Genomic DNA, 15048 nt, shown 5'->3' on the forward strand with positions numbered 1-15048 from the left:
CTCAATAACCATCTATAAATCAAATTACAACAATTTCTAGAGCAGAGTATCAAAGTTTTGTGAATAATAAAAAACACGAATGCATTAAACACAAATGATGCATTATTAATAATTAATTAATTATTAACTGAAATGGAAATGTAAATAAAATAAGCTTTAAGGATTTCTTCATCAGAAGCTTCAGGTGATACATGAAGTAAAGCATATAACTATCTGTTATTGGATGCAGCAATATCTTCAGCTTCTTTCATTACTTCAAAATTGAAGTGGGACAAGATTCACTTTTTAGGGTTCAATTAATAGATAATTGAAAAGAGTATATATGTTGAATCAAGTTAAACAAACACAGCAAAATACTTAGATACAATGCTTTAAGAAGAAGACACGATTTGCACTAAGAGATGTGCTTTTTCTGGGATATATTAACATGCTGGAAAATGACATATAAATAGAGTTACATTGTAAAAGAAAACCACACCTACTTTACTCCACTACTATTAACTTATTGAAAAGCAAATGAACCACACCAACACCAATATCATGATTAGTGGATCCATGATTTGTTCCACTAACATTAACTTATTAAAAAGTAAAAGCAATAAACAGATAGCTAATCATGACTTAGACAATTGATAATGATCATGATGAGTTGATGTTGTTATGTTTAACACTCCCCTTCAACATCAATGCTCTTCATTCCTAGTTCACCACGAAAGTATTCAAATTTATTCCCGGCTAAACTTTTTGTGAACATATCAGCTATCTGATCATTCGTACCAATATGTTCCAATCGAATCTCCTCGTTCAAAACCTTTTCACCTATGAAGTGATAATGGACTTCAATATTTTTCGTCCTTGCATGAAATATAGGATTTTCAGCAAGGCGAATTGAGGACATGTTATCATAGTATAGCATAACTCCCTCTGACATTTCTTGATGTAATTCAGAAAGCAACTGTGACAACCATGTGCACTCCTGGGCTGCCATTGAAGCTGCTCTATATTCCGCCTCTGTTGTTGATAAAGACACTGTTGGTTGTCGTTTGCTACACCATAAAACTGCCCCTGACCCAAGCATAAATACATATCCAGTAGTAGACCTTCGTGTATCATGATCTCCAGCATAATCCGCATCACAATACCCAACCATATTGTACTCTTCGCCTTTCTTGAAAGTAACACCTTGACCAAGTGTACCTTTTACATACCTTAGAATGCGACGAACCGCTTCTAAGTAAGGCTTCTTGGGATTTTGCATATAGCGACTCATCACACTAACAACAAAAGAAATGTCGGGTCGGGTTAGAGTTAGAGTTAGGTAAATTAAGCTACCTACTAACTGTCGATACATTGTAGCATCTTCAAGATCCTTTCCTTGATGAACACAAATCTTGAAATTTGATTCCAAAGGTGTTGAGATGGGCTTGCAGTCAACCATTCCAAACTTCTTTAACATATCAGTGGAGTATTTAGTTTGATGGAGAGTTATTCCATCACTAGTATAATCAAGCTCCAATCCGAGAAAATGCTTTAACTGTCCAAGATCCTTCATTTGAAAATGAATGCTCAAATTTTCCTTAATACGGAGGATTTCTTCCTTACAGTCACCTGTGATAATAAAATCATCTACATATACAAGTACTATGGCCAGTTTATTTTCAATTGCTTTAATAAATAAACTAGAGTCGGCCGCTGTTGTAATATAACCATTATGTGTAAGAAATTCAGAGATTTTTCTATACCACGCTCTCGGTGCTGGTTTAAGCCCATAGAGTGCCTTTCGAAGCTTACACACATACTCTGGATGTTGTGGATCTTGAAATCCCGTTGGTTGATTCATGTAAATTTCCCGATCTAACTCGCCATGCAAAAATGCATTCTTCACATCCATTTGCCACAAGATCCACTCTTTGTTTGCTGCTAGTGCGAGTAGAACATGTACAGTGGTTAACTTTAGAACAGGGCTGAACGTCTCATCATAATCTAGCCCGTATTGTTGTGAGAAACCACGAGCTACCAACCGTGCCTTGTACCTTTCTATTGAACCATCAGTACGTCTTTTAACCTTGTATACCCATTTACATGAAATGGGTTTCACGTCACTTGGCTTAGGTACGAGATTCCAAGTTTGATTTTGCTTCAAAGCATCGATTTCCTCTCCCATGGCTTTAACCCATTCGGAATTTTGAGATGCTTCTTCAAATGATTCTGGTTCAATTACTTCATCGGTAACAATTGCAGCGTTTGCATATTTGGGGTTTGGCTTTTGATTCCTTATTGATCTTCTTAGTGTTGTTTGTTCTTCAAATTATTGATGTACACCAGTTCTCTATGAATCATTTACTTCAGTCTCTTGACCATCATCAGTAATCTGTGAATCTTCTAAAATAAGTTGAATATTTGAACCAGCTCGTTCTTCATTAGTTACATCAGTATGTGGTATCTCTTCATTATTAGATAACCACCAAGATGAAGCTTCATCAAACACCACATTTCGTGATGTATGACACTTTCCAGTAGTTAGATCACAACGTCTCCACCCTTTTCGATTGTCTTCATATCCTACAAAAATACATCGAATTGCTTTCTTCTCCATTTTGTTGCGTAAATGGTCAGGAACAAATACATAACAGACACATCTGAAAACATGAAAATAGCCAACAGAAGGCTTTGTTTTCCATAGTTTCTCAAAGGGTGATAGATACCCTAACCTTTGTTGAGGTATTCGATTAACAACATAGGCTGCAGTTTGCATAGCTTCTGCCCAGAAGCGACCGGGTACATTTTTTGCATGCATCATGCTATGACACACTTCAGCTAAGTGCCTATTCTTCCTTTCAGATACCCCGTTCTGTTGTGGAGTATTTGAACATGTAAGATGGTGACGTATCTTACATTCTCTAAGATAGCATGAAAACTCGGTTGAGACATATTCTCCACCATTATCTGTGCGAAGACATAGAATGCTCTCACCCAATTCTGCTTCAACCTCTTCCTTAAATAGCTTAAAATTCATTAGTGTCTCAGACTTATTTTTCATAAAATAAACCCATACACACCTTGAGAAGTCATCTATAAATGTCAGCATATATTTCGTACCACTTATAGATGCATGTTTAACTGGGCCGAACAGATCAGAGTGTACTAACTCGAGTGCTTTCTTTGCCTTGAATTTGGCATCATCATATGGAAGTTGATGTGCCTTTCCAAATTGGCAACCTGCACATACAACATATTTTCTGACTTCAAGCTTAGGAAGTCCCTTTACCATCGACTTCTTCATCATCATATCTAACTTATCATAGCCAACGTGGCTAAGATGCATGTGCCATAAGTCAACAGTTTCACTCTTCTTTGTCTTGTCCACGTATGTTACTTCAGTTGATATAACATAAACAGAATCCTTTCTTTTTCCTATCATGACTGGTTCACCTATAACTTGTATTTTCTCATAAACCTTTACATCTTCAGGACCAAACAAAACAAACTGACCTGATGAGGTGACTTGTGGTACAGAAAAGAGGTTCTTCTTAACTCCAGATACATAATAGACATTATTCAAAGTTATTTCGGTTTCACCTTGTGGAGATGAAACAATAGTGTTGCCAATATGAGCTATTGGAAGCTTGGAATTGTTTGCTGTCACCACAACTCTACTGCCCTTGTATTTCACCATATTTTGGAGCTTTTCTCTATCTCCCGTTATAACAACCCTCACTTTTCCATTCTGAATGTACCAAATTTTCCCATTAGGGTTTCATTTCCTGATCATGTGTATTGTCATTAGGGTTGTTATCCAGATATTAAATGCTCAATAATTAATGCACGTATTTGATAACCTGAAACCTTAACCCTAATATATAATTTATAATATAAACTATATGTAATAAATTATATGTGACTTTTATATGAGTTAAACAAAAACTAAAGTAAATATTAATAAAAGACATGGGCTAGTAAATAAATAAAATGTAATTAAAATAATTATAACCTTAATAATAATAATAATAATAATAATAATAATAATAATAATAATAATAATAATAATAATAATAATAATAATAAAATATAAAATACATAATAATAAATAATGGAAACCGTAAAAAAATAAAATAAATAAGACATAAGTATCAAGTATAATTCGGCTGTAGGGTTTTTTTTTTAACTTGATCCCTAAGTAAGTTAAGCCTAGTTAAACTCTAATTAGTCCTTGAATCATAGTGAAATTAGGAAACTTACAACAACTATAAAAACCCTCATGTGATTCACGAGATATTCACCACAAAAATCCTGCAATTGTCGACTAAATACACCTGCATTCCCTCCAAATCTAGTTGACTAAAACACCCTCCTGCATTCGTTTTTCTGCCCAGTTTCTGTTCTTGTTGTTCAGTCCCCAAACATCATCACCCATTCAGGCTCAATTCGTCGTCAACCTGCTATTTTCGGTGGTGTTCTGTCGTGGCCAGGAGACCCAAAACAGCCCTTCATTCGCCTGCTAAACCTTCTGTTTGTTGCTGCATAATTGCTGGTGTTCCTGTGCAACGAAAACAAGTAAGTCTGCTTCTGTTTCCTGCTGTAATATTCGACCCACAACAGCCCATAGAAGTTTGATTATTTGTTGTTTGTTTTCTGTCTTTCTGTCGATCAAAGAAGCCAAGAAGAACCTCCTGTTGGTCGTGATCTACTGCCAATTTTCTGTCGAGTTATTCTGACCCAAAACAGCTCTTTTGGGTCATGATTACTTGTTGTTGCTGCTGCTTTTGTTTTCTGTCTTTCTACTTCGAGTATCATCATCCAATCTTGGTCTCAATCTCTTGTTAAGGTAGTCCTACAACTCTAGTGATCTTGTTCTTTATTTAATTACATACAGTATATTAATAAGTATTATTTATTAATGAATTATGAAGTATGAATTGATCATGAAGTATTAATAAGGTTAAAGATTGTGATTTTATGTAAGTAAGCTAGATAATGATAAAGAATTTGATCAAGTATTATAATTAGTTATTAATAAGTAGTTTATGATTTTATGTAGGAATATGGTTAAAGATATTATGATAATGAGATTAATTAGTTGTTATGAGTATGGTGAATATGAATAAGGATTTCAAGATTATTAATAAGTTTGTGATTAAAAGAACTAAGATTATGAACATGAAAAAGATTATGAGTATTATGTACTAATGGATTATAAATATCATGTATGAATAAATATAAGTATTATTGGATATAAAGTATGAACTTTATTAGTTATTAGGATGAACTAAGAGATTAAGAAGTTATTAACTAGTTAGTAAAGATTGATTAAGATTATGGATACGAATAGATTATGGCTAATAAGATTATTAGTTGATATGTTAAAAAGTTATTATTTTATGTGATTAAAAGATGATAAGGTTATGAATATGACATAGGTGTAATAAAAGGTTGACTATGAGTAAACTAGCAATGAATAACATGGATTGATTTGATTAATATGTTTAGGGTTAACGAACATGAATGGATAGAATGATAGAAAGTTATGATTTTATGTGAAAAGTTAATAAACTAGTTAATTAAAATAGATAGAGATTATAAATTGATTATGGTTAAAAAGATTACTAGTTATTAAGTTAAAAACTTATGATTTTATGTTAAGGCTATTAAGGTTATGATAATTAGATTATGACTTCATGCGCATGACTTAAATTAATAAGTAATAACGAAGATGATATACGTGCATGCGTGCATGCATGCGTATGTATGTACATATGTATAGGTAGGTATATACTTGTGTATATATTTAGATATATATACATACGTGTATATGTATGTGTATATATGTATGTATATGTACGTGTATATGTATGTATATGTACGTGTATATGTATGTATGAATGTGTGTTATGTAAGTATTATAGTAAGTTAATAAACATAATAATAAAAAGTAATAAGTATATGTAAATGTACCATCTTACACTATTGTATATGTAACACATACACCTACTATATATATATGTCATGTAGTATTGAACACATACATGTATAATAATAATAAAGAATATATATGTATGTACCACATAGATATAATTATATACGTAACATATAGTGATAGATATACATAGTAATTGATTAAAGTAAATAATAATACTATTATTAGTATAACTTATACACTTAATTATATAGTAACAATTAATAACACTAAGTATATTATCACTTATATAAATATAATGTTCTCGAAAACGGTCACTGTTAATATAGTTTGCTATATTAATAAACAAACTTTATGTCTATTAGACATTAACTAATCGAACATAATATCTCTAGGTTGAGATATCCGTGTTCAACACTCCGGTCATATAACTTGCCTGGAATATCTATCTGCTATTAAGGTGAACTTCATAGCCCCTCTTTTTACTATTTCTTAACTATTTTACAACTTTGGGGTGAGACACATGCTTGCTTTTAAACTGTTTTACGCTTAGACACGAGTACTCAAACTTTATTTTGATTAGTTCAAACTGTTGCTAACATGCTTTGATTCATGCTAAATTCCTACCATGATATCGTTAATTGCTACGTATAAAGGCAAGCTTAGTTATTGTGAATAGCGCTATGGAGAGTGACGTCTCTATCCGGATGACCGTTGGTCAATGGATACATAATAATGATGCATGACACGAACGTGATGTGTTTAGGGTAACTTATGGTTAGTATCGATATCATATACACCAGCACTACTACCGAACTGATTAAACTTTATAATTAAATCTTGTGGTCTAAAAACTTAGTAAACCTATGTTGTTCACTCAACCAATTTGGTTGACACTTTAAGCATGTTATGTCTCAGGTGAAGATTGCTAAAGATTATTTGCTATTTGGACTTTGCTGCTTTTGGAGTCCGCATATATACATTCATATTATTGCATTAGAACATTAAATTATACAATTGTAATGACTTAGTACATTCCGCTGCTTTAGTACATTGGTTATCAAATAAAACATCTCATATAGAGTCGTTCTCATTTTTCCATACTTGTGTTGTGATATTGTGAAGTCATAGTCCCCCGGCCCTATTTGGGGGTATGACAGAGTGGTATCAGAGCCAAGTTGTTATAGAGAACCAGGATTGCATTTTATGTGTGCCTTATGTGTTAGTTAGGTGCTTTAGCAATCTTTAGGGCTATAACCTTTCCTGCCTTAGTTTTAAGAGCTTTCTTTATACTGCCATTTCATCTTACTTCCTGCCTTTATCTCTTCTGATATTTTGTATCCTATCCTAAAGATGTCAAGCCAAAACCCTATCATCTTGCCTAATCCCGACTCTAAAGGATCGGTTAGTATGTGATTGTTATCATATCCATACATATCTTATGACCTGACTTCGCCATTGTGATTTAAAGTATTCTTTGACTCACACGAAGGGATGTCACTCATGACTCAACATTCCCACATCAACTATCTAAGTTTGATCACGTGTCCTGACCTTATGGAGTGACCTTGGAATGGAAATATGAATTAGTGAAATATAATGACGCTTGGCTGACGTGATTATATTACGGTAATTCATATAGAAATTCCAATATCATGACATATGGAATAGAAAGTGAATCAAAGAAAAATTTCCAAGCCATTCATTCAAAAATCTCAATGTTATTACATGAAGGGAAATTATCATCTGATATATGAAGAGATCGTTATGACCAAATTATCTATCTCATACCCATGAGTAGATTAACAATCTCTTCTATACCATAAAGGTTGTGAAACTTTGCAATATTTCTTTCTTAAACAACCTATCTCTTTATCTTTGACGCTTAATATTCAAGCTCCTCAATGGAAGGAAGGATGCATATTCTTAAGTGACCTTCCAACAAGTATCATTTGATTACCATAGCCAAGGAAAACTTTTCGCGCTCATTCATTCATTACTTGGCACCATGCGAGTAATGATGTCATACCCAAACAATAATCGATCACTGTCAATTCAAAATTTAGGGTTAGATACACCACCTGAAGCTTTTCCATTCTCTCGCGGGTCGTGGTTTGAGCTAAACTCACCCTAATCACATCAGGAAAAAATACCATAGCAACTAAAAGAGCCCCATCATACTCCGGGCCAGTTAAGGCAGCAGTATATATAAATACATATATATTTCCATCACCATATTGTAAAGCACGTGCTCCATATGATCAAAGGTAGCATTGATATGATTATCATTACGTTACTTATGGTCAAACATCGTGTGATTTGTTGTACCTAAACAATAAGTCGCGACCTTTGAATCGTTAACCATTTTTCTGCAAAATCTTATGATTTTGCCTCGGTGTTAAAAGCGTGTTAGATGTATCATTAAATGATCATATAACAATAGCCAAGTGACACCATGTCCTTACATCGCCCTTACTCATTGGGGAAATTCATACTATCCCGGCAATAATCACATATTTAGCGAGAAGTTGATAAATTGATTTTTAATGATCATCACATACTCGAAAGTCACTGCATTAGCATGTCTTCATACGTGTCTATGTAAACATCGGATTATTCATGCTCAAGTTATTATGAACCCTTTGTGAATGACGGAATCAAGCAATCCATGAGTATATAATAAGGGCACTTACTCGCAGCCTTCCAACTCCAATAACTAGTTTGACCTCTTAACATTTCAGAGTCAACAGTGGATTAACTTCAATTTCTCCTACTCTACCATTCATATCTCACTTGACAGCAATAGCTTCACACATGAACATTTGAATTCCAAGAACTTATATTAGTCATCAACCACACTTAAATTCAATAGTTATCATTACCCCGCAATATTGTTGCTCAAATATCACCCAGAATTTTCAGGGTCTTTCACTCAATTTTCCTTAGTCTTTCTCCAAATATAAAAATTCTGTTTGCCAAAATTTTACATATACTATTTTACTGTGCGATCCTCTCGAAATTTTATAAATTTATTTACCACCATTCGTGCAAATTTTATAAATTGTATATATTTATATAATAAAGCAAGCAAAAATTTACCTTTATTTATTTTGACTAGTACATATAAAATTATACTCTCACTTTTTCAAATCGATTCAAAAGATATTTTACTTAAAATAGTACATGTTGTACATAACTCTAGTTTGCCTAAGAACTTCGTTTCCTTTTTAAATTGTTACCTTAAATGACTCGAACTTCTGTAAAAAAAAAATTCATTGGTTGTTTATATAAAATTTTTTTGTATTATTCTACACCACGTAGTAATCACAATTTCTCTTGCTCTTCGAAACTTACCATTGAGTTCATCATTCAAAACTCTATGTTCTCAGTAACTTTTCCCTTTGTAAGGTTGAACGTTGAGAAGATTTTACTTCTGATGTCTCACGGCTAAACCACAGCAACCTCGTAAAACGTCAATTCTATGATTTAATATCTTTTTGGCACAAGAAAGCATTTCTCAGATAATTCCTCACCCGGTGTAAACTATTCTTTGTAGCCAATGATTTATATTTCTTTTCATCCGCACTTAAACTCATAGGTAAATGACAGATCGACTCGCCATCTGAGCGAGAACGTCTTTCTCATTAAGAGATCACACATTTTCGTGCGGTTTCCTATCAGAAATATAATTTATGATCCTAGCTATCCTCTCTAAAGGAGTTACCTTAAACAATTATGGTGTTTATGTGTTTACACTAAATATTTCTTCCTCAATAGTTACAACTAGATGTTATCCTAGTCAAGTTTCGACCTCTGTTTCAACATATAGCAGAGGTGCTTTCAAAAACTCTTTCCAAGGGTAAGTTCGCATGTATTATGATCTTTCGTTAATCTTTCATACCATTCTGAGGGAATTTTAGTAATTATGGCATGCTTTGCATATAAGCCTGATTGGTGACTCCTCAGCTGGAATGTCGTTTCGTCTATTCACATTAGATATTTCTTGAAAACCAAAGGTATCATGTCTATGGTTATCTTTCGAAATTTGAAGTTGGTATCATCTCTAACAAACACAAGTCATGCATCAAACTACATGGCTGTGATCTCCAAGTACTTCTCTCTGATTGTCTACCCTAATGGCGACATAAACGCTCAAGGTTTAAAATAAACTTAGTAATGTTGTTGTACATTTCAGGTATCCAACTTACTGAAATGTTTGTACGACTAAAATATCACAATCCCTTATAAGGAAACCTAGTCAGATGACACTCATATTATTCCTTTGAAATTACCTCCGCATTGATAATAAAATGCACTTCATAGAAGAACCTGTAGAAGTTATGGATCATGAGATCAAATGCTTGAAACACGACAACAGTTCCTATTGTCAAAATCCGTTGGAAATCTCGTAGAGGCCCCGAGTATACCTGGGAACGTGAAGACCAAATGAAGCGGAAATATCCCCATCTTTTCTCAACTGAAACTTCGGGACGAAGTTTAAATTAATGGGGAGGTACTATAACAACCCTCACTTTTCCATTCTGAATGTACCAAATGTTCTCTTAGGTTTTCATTTCCTGATCCTGTGTATTGTCATTAGGGTTGTTATCTAGATATTAAATGCTCAATAATTAATGCACGTATTTGATAACCTGAAACCTTAACCCTAATATATAATTTATAATATAAACTATATGTAATAAATTAAATGTGACTTTTATATGAGTTAAACAAAAACTAAAGTAAATATTAATAAAAGACATGGGCTAGTAAATAAATAAAATGTAATTAAAATAATTATAACCTTAATAATAATAATAATAATAATAATAATAATAATAATAATAATAATAATAATAATAATAATAATAATAATAATAATAATAATAATAATAATAATAAAATATAAAATACATAATAATAAATAATGGAAACCGTAAAAAAATAAAATAAATAAGACATAAGTATCAAGTATAATTCGGCTGTTTTGTTTAGAGGCTGTAGGGTTTTTTTTTAACTTGATTCCTAAGTAAGTTAAGCCTAGTTAAACTCTAATTAGTCCTTGAATCATAGTGAAATTAGGAAACTTACAACAACTATAAAAACCCTCATGTGATTCACGAGATATTCACCACAAAAATCATGGAATTGTCGACTAAATACACCTGCATTCCCTCCAAATCTAGTTGACTAAAACACCCTCCTGCATTCATTTTTCTGCCCAGTTTCTGTTCTTGTTGTTCAGTCGCCAAACATCATCACCCATTCAGGCTCAATTCGTCGTCAACCTGTTGTTTTCTGTGGTGTTCTTTCGTGGCCAGGAGACCCAAAACAGCCCTTCATTCGCCTGCTAAACCTTCTGTTTGTTGCTGCATAATTGCTGCTGTTCCTGTGCAACGAAAACAAGTAAGTCTGCCTCTGTTTCCTGCTGTAATATTCGACCCACAACAGCCCATAGAAGTTTGATTATTTGTTGTTTGTTTTCTGTCTTTCTGTCGATCAAAGAAGCCAAGAAGAACCTCCTGTTGGTCGTGATCTGCTGCTAATTTTCTATCGAGTTATTCTGACCCAAAACAGCTCTTTTGGGTCATGATTACTTGCTGTTGCTGCTGCTTTTGTTTTCTGTCTTTCTACTTCGAGTATCATCATCCAATCTTGGTCTCAATCTCTTGTTAAGGTAGTCCTAAAACTCTAGTGATCTTGTTCTTTATTTAATTACATACAGTATATTAATAAGTATTATGTATTAAAGAATTATGAAGTATGAATTGATCATGAAGTATTAATAAGGTTAAAGATTGTGATTTTATGTAAGTAAGCTAGATAATGATAAAGAATTTGATCAAGTATTATAATTAGTTATTAATAAGTAGTTTATGATTTTATGTAGGAATATGGTTAAAGATATTATGATAATGAGATTAATTAGTTGTTATGAGTACGGTGAATATGAATAAGGATTTCAAGATTATTAATAATTTTGTGATTAAAAGAACTAAGATTATGAACATGAAAAAGATTATGAGTATTATGTACTAATGGGTTATAAATATCATGTATGAATAAATATAAGTATTATTGGATATAAAGTATGAACTTGATTAGTTATTAGGATGAACTAAGAGATTAAGAAGGTATTAACTAGTTAGTAAAGATAGATTAAGATTATGGATACGAATAGATTATGGCTAATAAGATTATTAGTTGATATGTTAAAAAGTTATTATTTTATGTGATTAAAAGATGATAAGGTTATGAATATGACATAGATGTAATAAAAGGTAGACTATGAGTAAACTAGCAATGAATAACATGGATTGATTTGATTAATATGTTTAGAGTTAATGAACATGAATGGATAGAATGATAGAAAGTTATGATTTTATGTGAAAAGTTAATAAACTAGTTAATTAAAATAGATAGAGATTATAAATTGATTATGGTTAAAAAGATTACTAGTTATTAAGTTAAAAACTTATGATTTTATGTTAAAGCTATTAAGGTTATGATAATTAGATTATGACTTCATGCGCATGAGTTAAACTAATAAGTAATAACGAATATGATATACGTGCATGCGTGCATGCATGCATATGTATGTACATATGTATAGGTAGGTATATACTTGTGTATATATTTAGATATATATACATACGTGTATATGTATGTGTATATATGTATGTATATGTACGTGTATATGTATGTATGAATGTGTGTTATGTAAGTATTATAGTAAGTTAATAAACATAATAATAAAAAGTAATAAGTATATGTAAATGTACCATTATATGTGTTAATATATATATATATATATATATATATATATATATATATATATATATATATATATATATATATATATATATATATATATATATATATAAATATAGGTTCGTGAATCCGAGGTCAACCCTACACTTGTTAAATGCCGTCATATGTATTTTTACTACAAAATACAGTATGGTGAGTTTCATTTGCTTCCTTTTTAATTGCTTTTGCAATATATATTTTTGGGCTGAGAATACATGCGCTGCTTTTATAAATGTTTACGAAATAGACACAAGTACTTAAAAATATATTCTACGTTGAGTTGTACCACTGGCATACTTCCCTGTAGCTTGGTAACTACTATTTACATGTGGTATTGTAAACGCGAATCCTGTTGATAGATCTATCGGGCCTGACAACCCCAACCGGACTGGACGACCAGTATTCAACGGTTGCACAGTACTTCGTTTTGTTACTACACTTGGTACGGTGTATTGAGATTTCATAATAAAGGGAATATGCGACGTTGATTAAATGTTAAGTATGGTTACCAAGTGCTCAACCACTTAGAATGCTTTACATACACTTGCGAGTGTATTATGTTTATGATTATGAAATCTTGTAGTCTATTAATATATTGAAATGATTGTTATAATAAACCTATGAACTCACCAACCTTTTGGTTGACACTTTTAAGCATGTTTATTCTCAGGTACGAATTAAGTCTTCCGCTGTGCATTTGCTCATTTTAAGGACATTACTTGGAGTCGATCATCGCAATGGGACCAAATGTTGATGACTTCGTCCAGGTGGATAAGGACGGGTTGTTATAGGTGGTATCAGAGCTGGTTTAATGCCGTTTATTAGCGGGTTAATCGTAGAGGGGGTTCTCACAGTGTTACCTGTGACGAAGCATTGGCTCTTACTCCTCGCGGTCCCTATTAGGGTTGGCTGTAGTGCCGAGAGGCGGGCCGTAAAATCAGTGTCTGAGGTACGCTCAGTGGTCACCAGGCGGTTAGCTGGGAAGGCACTGGGTGGGATGGGTCCCCACTGTTTATAGGTGGAATCAGAGCGGTGGTCGTAGCGAACCAGGTCTTACATTAGTGTGTCTAACTGATAGTTGTTAGGATGCATTAACAAGTCTGGACATCGACCTTAGCTGCATATTATACGTATTGTTTATCATTCCTAGTGGAAAATTTCCTGCTTATCATTCTTAAGTCTAGACACGACTTCCTGCACTTATTTGATAGATAGTGTACAGATAAATTCATATCATAGCGTATCTGTTAATTCATAGCTTAGCGTATCTGTTACTGTAGACTTTATCTGACACGTTTCCTTAATTCTCTCTGTAATCTACGGGATCTTCTGTACTACGGTCAGGTATTCTATGTAGATAGAATATCATCCGACATCCGAAATTCATTTCATATCGAAAACCCTTTATCTAATCGTACGAAATGGAACTCACCACTAGTTCAAGTCCCTCGGATTCCGATATGGAGTTTCACCTAAGTTCCGAAAGCAGTGTCACCAGAATGAATCAACCAATCAGTCATCCCCAATTCATCTGATGAGTTCGTAGTCGACTTAACCAATGGAGACAAGAAAGAGGCGATCCTTTTCACCCACCAACCTGCACCCTCGGCAAAGAACCTGAAGCACTTACCGGTGAATCTATCGGAAACACCATTTTTAGCCTCATCTCCAGGGTAACTCGTCACGATTATCTCCTATATAAAATTCTAAACCTTACTCAACCTCTCGTTTCGACCGCCAATCATCCCGGAGTAATAGAAGAAGTCAACGAACCTCGCGTTCGAGTAGTGGCTTTGGAGAATATGGTGCAAAGCTTACAAGCTTCAGCAACATCACCGACACCAACAATACCACCAACATCGACACCAGTACCACCAACAACCCAAGTTTCAACATCACATGCCTCAACATCTCATTCTGTAACTCGAGCATAATCATCGTTCTACGTATCATTCTATCTACTTTATCTTTGTTCTACATATCGTTCTACATCGATTATCTTCGCTTTACGTATCGTTCTACCTCATTTATCTTCTCTCGACATGGCGATTATGTAATTTCTAAAGTTTTAGAGATTATGTAATCTAGTATTAACGATAAATCAAATGAGTTTAATATCTTATTGACTCATTAAATCCATGATTACATCTGAAAAAAATATATATGCAAGTATATCTTCATAAGGATTGTAACTAAAAATTCTTTTGTACAAACTGTTAATCGTGAAAATATTTTAACGGGTAGGTAAAACCCGAGAAATATTTAGATTTCACATTAATAAGTTACACTGTGCATTCTTCAAATCTGATTCAACAGTCATTTAC

At 33.1% G+C, this 15048-nt stretch overlaps 1 pseudogene; it reads right to left on the reverse strand.

Annotated features, from left to right (window-relative positions):
* Positions 1–251, reverse strand: part of LOC139840693 (chaperone protein dnaJ 13-like) — a 57216-nt pseudogene extending 56965 nt beyond the window's left edge.
* Between the last annotated feature and the right edge of the window lie 14797 nt (positions 252–15048).

The sequence above is a fragment of the Rutidosis leptorrhynchoides genome, chromosome 4, assembly GCF_046630445.1.
Source record: "Rutidosis leptorrhynchoides isolate AG116_Rl617_1_P2 chromosome 4, CSIRO_AGI_Rlap_v1, whole genome shotgun sequence".
Taxonomy (NCBI): Eukaryota; Viridiplantae; Streptophyta; class Magnoliopsida; order Asterales; family Asteraceae; genus Rutidosis; species Rutidosis leptorrhynchoides.